General features: G+C 46.3%; 1 pseudogene; it reads left to right on the top strand.

The window, feature by feature from the left end:
• The first annotated feature begins 998 nt into the window (after positions 1-998).
• LOC113452066 (U2 spliceosomal RNA) lies at positions 999-1,110 on the top strand (annotated as a pseudogene).
• Positions 1,111-6,028: the final 4,918 nt, after the last annotated feature.

Consider the following 6,028-nt stretch of genomic DNA (forward strand, 5'->3'; position numbering starts at 1 on the left):
TGTTATTTTTCTGGCTCTCTATTGCTGATTTCAATTCCGATTCAGTAATGTCTTTATTTAATAGTTCAGCCATTTCTTCCCCAATTGCCTTATCCTTTACTTCATCTAGATAATTCCTTATTCTATCTTCACTGACATCCTCTCTTTTGTATAAATCTTCAAAGTATTTATGAATGATTTCTTTTTTCTGTTCTATTTCCTGGTATGTATCTCCTTTGCTATCTATTAACTGGTATATCAATCTCTTCTCTTTCTTTTCTTTTAATTTATAAGATAGCCATCTTCCTGGCTTGTTGGCATGTTCAAAATAGGTTTGTCTGGTTAAGTTCAAATTCATAGTCATTTTCTCTTGATCAATTAAATTCAGTTTGTGTTTGGCTATACTTGTCTGATTTTGCAGTTTGGGTTCTTTTGGGTTATTTTGTAGAAGGGTTTCTAGCTCCTTAATTCTTTGTTGTAATTTGTTTTGTTGGGAATATTTTTTCTTGTTTCTCTTGGCGTTATAAGAGATTGTTATGCCTCTTATAACTGCCTTCATTGTATCCCAAACATTTTGTTTCGTGGTTTCTCCATTATCATTTTCTTTTATAAAAAAATTCAATTCCTCCTTTAATTTATTAATGTATTCTTTCTCTCTTATTAATTGAGTGCTTAGGGTCCATCTTTTCTTTGGTTTTGCCCTGCCCTTCCATATTACCTGTATTGGATTATGGTCAGCCCATTCATTAGGCAAAATTTCCACTTCTTTTGTCTCGTTTGCTATTTCCCTACTCATCCATGCCATATCGATCCGTGTCCATGTTTGGTGGGGATTTGAATAAAATGTAAATTGTCTTTTTTCAGGATGTAATCTTCTCCATATATCTGTCAGATTTAGCTCTTTCATCATTTCCCTACAAATCTTGGGGAGCTCTCTCTTCCTCTCTTTTATTCTTCCCGGCATTACTGTGATCATTTTGGAAATCAGCAATGGAGTTGAAGTCCCCTACTATGCAAATATTTCTTTTTTGGCCTTTTGGCTAAGATCAAGTGTAGTATCTGTTCTTATCAGTTTAATTCTGTCCATTTTTAATTTAATGTCCTTTTTCTGTGGCAGTTTCTGTAACTCTTTTACAAGTCTTTTATAATCATCCTCTAATACACTGCTCAAAAATAAATAAATAAGGGAACACTTAAACAACACAATGTAACTCCAAGTCAATCACACTTCTGTGAAATCAAACTGTCCACTTAGGTAGCAACACTGATTGACAATCAATTTCACGTGCTGTTGTGCAAATGGAATAGACAACAGGTGGAAAGCAGAGGCAAGTAGCAAGACATCCCCAATAAAGGAGTGGTTCTGCAGGTGGTGACCACAGACCACTTCTCAGTTCCTATGCTTTCTGGCTGATGGTTTGGTCACTTTTGAATGCTGGCAGTGCTTTCACTCTAGTGGCAGCATGAGACGGAGTCTACAACCCATACAAGTGGCTCAGGTAGTGCAGCTCATCCAGGATGGCACATCAATGTGAGCTGTGGCAAGAAGGTTTTGCTGTGTCTGTCAGCATAGTGTCCAGAGCATGGAGGTGCTACCAGGAGACAGGCCAGTACATCAGGAGACATGGAGGAGGCCAGAGGAGGGCAACAACCCAGCCTCAGGACCGCTACCTCCGCCTTTGTGCAAGGAGGGACAGGAGGAGCACTGCCAGAGCCCTGCAAAATGACCTCCAGTGGGCCACAAATGTGCATGTGGCTGCAGAAACAGACTCCATAAGGGTGGTATGAGGGCCCGACGTCGACAGGTGGGGGTTGTGCTTACAGCCCAACACCATGCAGTACGTTTGGCATTTGCCAGAGAACACCAAGATTGGCAAATTCACCACTGGCGCCCTGTGTTGTCTTGCCCTAGGAGACCACCCCCCAGCCATTCCTTTGGTCTACGCAAACTTTTATCGGTGTTACCTTAGATAGCATCCATGCAGTCAGTAATGCAAGCATAAGTGCAACACTTCCGTTTCTCATCACATTGCCAGTCACTTTGACATCTCACAGGACAAATAGTGATTGTGCCTGGATGGGCCTTGGGACACACCCCAGGTTTTTCTGCAAAAGAGAAGATCCCGAGGCTGAGACGTTCCCCTGGAATTGGCATCCCAGATTAAGCAAGATCCCATCTCTGGGCCTTTCAGGACCCAAAACGTCTCCATACATCCAGAGGAGACATGGCCAGGTGGGCCATCTCCCACCCTCAGCATCCTCACAAAGTGCAGCCATTTCCTTCTGGGGTCAACCTCTTAGGATCCCAGGCTGGCCTTTATAACTGGGTTCTTGACTCTTGAGTTGGGAATGGGAATGTGCACCTCCCATTTCTACCAAATACTCTGTTTCCCCCAAAATACAACCTACCCTGAAAGTAAGTCCTAGCTTCATTTTTACATATGTGCCCAATATAAGCCCAACCCCCCCCACCACAAAATAAGCCCTAATTAAGATCACATCTACTTGAATGCATGGGTAATAATTAAGCTAGGGTGGGGATGGTGGTGTGTGGAGTTGCCCTACTACTTACCTTTGGACAGGTGTAGCCAGGCCTCACACTCACCCCCAACACCTGCCTTGTTGGCCCATTTCTTCTGCAGCTGGCAGGGCTGGCAAGGCTTTCATGAAGGCCTCTGTAGCTGATAACAAAGCTCTGGATCGATCCAGAGCTCCATTATTGGCTGCAGGGGCCTTCAGGAAAGCCTTACCAGCTGCAGCAGAAGAAGTTCCTGAAGGCATTTGACAGCGAAAAGGAGGCCAGGGGTGATGTGCACAAGTGAGGTTAGTCCGTGGATGACATCCCCCCAAAATTTTCAGGGAAACACAGTAGGAAGATAGTTCTCCTTGTGGGTGTGCTGAGGGTGCCTGTTAGTCTATCTTCTCGATCAGGAAGGGATTCCAGGGAATGGGAGGCAGGCACTTTCTCCGCTGGCTTTGAACACTACTGCAGCCCCCTCCCCCAAAACAGAGGTGGGGGGGGAGACACAGCTCTCCCTCTGCACATCTAAAGGAATCTTCCTTCCTTGGGCCTCTCATAAGTTTCCCTGATGTTGCTGGGCTCAATGCAGAGAAGCTTCAGTGAATTCTTTAATTTTTTTCCTAGGAGGTTTTTTAAAAACCAGCCTGAAGAATAGCAAGGCACTATTTTGGGCTATGACTTGGCTAAAACACCCTAAACTTAGAAGTCAACTTAGAATCGTATACAAGTTCTTGGAGGAGATCACCAACCCAATGAAAACTATCTTTGGCTTCTTTGCACAGAGTTCCAATCATGCTCCCATTGCTAAAGTTCCAAGCAAAAGAGCCTCAGAGGAATAATAAAATGATGGGTGCTCTCTTGAGTGACTTTTGGTCGTCCATGTCCTTTGAGGTGTCCACTAATCAGATTCCGTTGTGGATGGATGGTCATCTATGGTCCAATATTTGTTTAGAGAGTCATTGGGGCCACTTTGAGGTTTACCTGTGTCATCGGGGTCACCTGAGTGCTGCAAATGGATGTGGAGCCTTCTCCACAGCCACTTGCATGACAACATCTGCAGAAAACATCCTGCAGCCAAGAAGGCTCCACATCCATTTGACACAAGTAAACTTCCAGGTAACCATAATGACCCTCTCAAAGGATGCAAATGACCAGCTCTGTCTGCAAGGAGTATCAATCCTTCCATTCCCCACCATCCAGTCAGAGCTGAAGAAGCTCCTTGGATGAGGAGCGAAACGTCTTCAAAAGACAAACCAAGAAAGTCCAGTTGCCGTTTGGGAAAAGAAAAAAAGGTATGTTTGGCTTTGATCTTCCTCCTCAAGGAAAGAAACAGCCCAGTTGCCTTTTTGAAAAAATGCCCTTGAAATATTGATTTATATGCTCATACATCCTTCTATCATGACTCAGGGTGATTAATGAAGATTTAAACATGCAACATAAAAGCACATTTTGTTGCAAATGAAAAGCATGGAGAAAATCACAAAGCGGCTGCCAAAAGAAAGAAAGAAAGAAAGAAAGAAAGAAAGAAAGAAAGAAAGAAAGAAAGAAAGAAAGAAAGAAAGAAAGAAAGAAAGAAAGAAAGAAAGAAAGAAAGAAAGAAAGAAAGAAAGGAACCTACAGGAACAGGATGATCTTGATTACACTTCCAATGTCCATGCCCCGAAAAGAGCCAGAGCTTCAAGGCTTTCTGGAAGGTCAGCAGGTCCAGGCCAATTTCACCTCAGGCAAGAGGGCCTTATCAGTTCCTACCCAATGACCATCCCTGCTTGACGGAATCCTGAATTTGTCCCTGGGACCTGACCTGATGGGATGGATGGGTGGAGACAATGATGCCCTGCAAATAACCTTCCCACATTCCATGCAGGGATTCACAGGTGACCATCAGGGCTTTGGATTGCACCCAGGAACAGCTGAGAGTTGGTACAGCATTCAGAACAAAGGTCAAATGCGCACAAGATAAAGAAGTTGTGAATTCTCCAACACTGGGAGTTTCTAAGAAGAGATTGGACAACACTTAGAGGTTGGACGACCATTAGGGTCTCCTGCCTGAGCAGAGGGTTGGATTAGAAGAGTGGTTGCCAACTGGTGGGCTGCGGCCTACTGGTGGTCCGTGAGAAAATTTTGGTGGCCCACAGAGAAATGTCCACCCCTAAGCAATTAATCCAGGCTGTGCGGGAACACAAGGCTGCACCGCCCACATGGCCTGCAGGAACACAAGGCTTGCATTGAAAACAACACGAGGCAGTGAGGGGAGGGGGGAAAGGGTGGAGTGGGTGAACTTGCCCCACGTGCCCCACACGCCTGGCCGGGCCACCGGGCTGCTTCTTTCCACTTCTTTCTTCTTCTGCTTTTGGCTGCACGCAAGGAAAGCAGCAGAAGTCTTTCTTTCTCTCCCCCAAACTCCGCCAGAAATGAGTCTTTGGGACCCTGCAAGGCCTCCTGCTCCAAGAGGCTGCGCCGCCACAAAAGACTCCTTTCTGGCGGAGTTTGGGGGAGAGAAAGAAAGACTTCTGCGGGTTCTGCTGTTTTCCTTGCATGAGGCCAAAAGTCTCTCTCTCTCTCTCTCTCTCTCTTCCCCCTCAGAACGGAGCTGGAGACTGTAAAGAATGATAGACTGGTAGGAAAATGGGATGGGGAATTTTCCTGCAGACATTTTGGGGGATATTCCCAGGGTCTCTGCAGCTCGTTTCCTGCCCCCCACTCCATTTTTTGCCTTCCTAGTCCACGGGGAAGCTTCCTGGGAGCAAAAACGGCTCCCCAAAAGGCTTCCCTGGGGCTCAGATGGCCCCAAAATGGAGCCTGGGGGTGCTGCACACCCCCTCCAGGCTCTGTTTTTTTTCCTTCCTGAGCCCCAGGGAAGCCTTTTAGGAGCAAAAACGCCCCACCAGGAGGTTTCCCTGTGGCCCAGAAGGCCCCCAAAACAGCGGGGTGGCAAAAAAAAAAAAGAGAGAGCCATGCCCACCCAGTTACATGGCTACATCCACCAAGCCACGCCCACCGAACCGGTTGTTAATAATTTTGGATCCCACCCCTGTCTCAGCTCCTCTTCTTTGAACATGGGGAGGAACAAGGGTCAAGGGAGGGAGGGGAAAACCCCAAAGGGGCCGAAGAAGACACCTGAGACCCGAGATGGAAGCTAGGACCAATACTTTATTCCAGAAAAGAAGGGATAAATCCAGGGTGGGTTTTAGGGTAGGGACTCCAGGGTGAGCCAGGCTAGAGAAGAGGTCTTCGGGTGAGATTGGTACACTGGGCACAATTCGGTTGAGTCTCCTCCTCGGTGATGCTGTAAAAACAAAGGTTCAGATATGAGGTTTCTGCCCATGATTGCTTCTGTTGCTACCCAGGACTTCACTCTTCCCCGTCTTACAACCAGGGAGACCCAAACCTGAAATCAGGAGAAATGGCCTGATTGGGAGAGCCAGGAAGCCATGGGACAGCCTCTCCCTTGGAATTGGGGTGGGGGGTCCATCATTGAAGGTTTCCAGCAAAGGTGGGACAGAATCTCTCCGGGAGGTTCAGAGGATT

This window comes from Pseudonaja textilis, chromosome 3 (assembly GCF_049901715.1).
Source record: "Pseudonaja textilis isolate UNSWEBS1 chromosome 3, rPseTex1.2, whole genome shotgun sequence".
In the NCBI taxonomy this organism is placed as follows: Eukaryota; Metazoa; Chordata; class Lepidosauria; order Squamata; family Elapidae; genus Pseudonaja; species Pseudonaja textilis.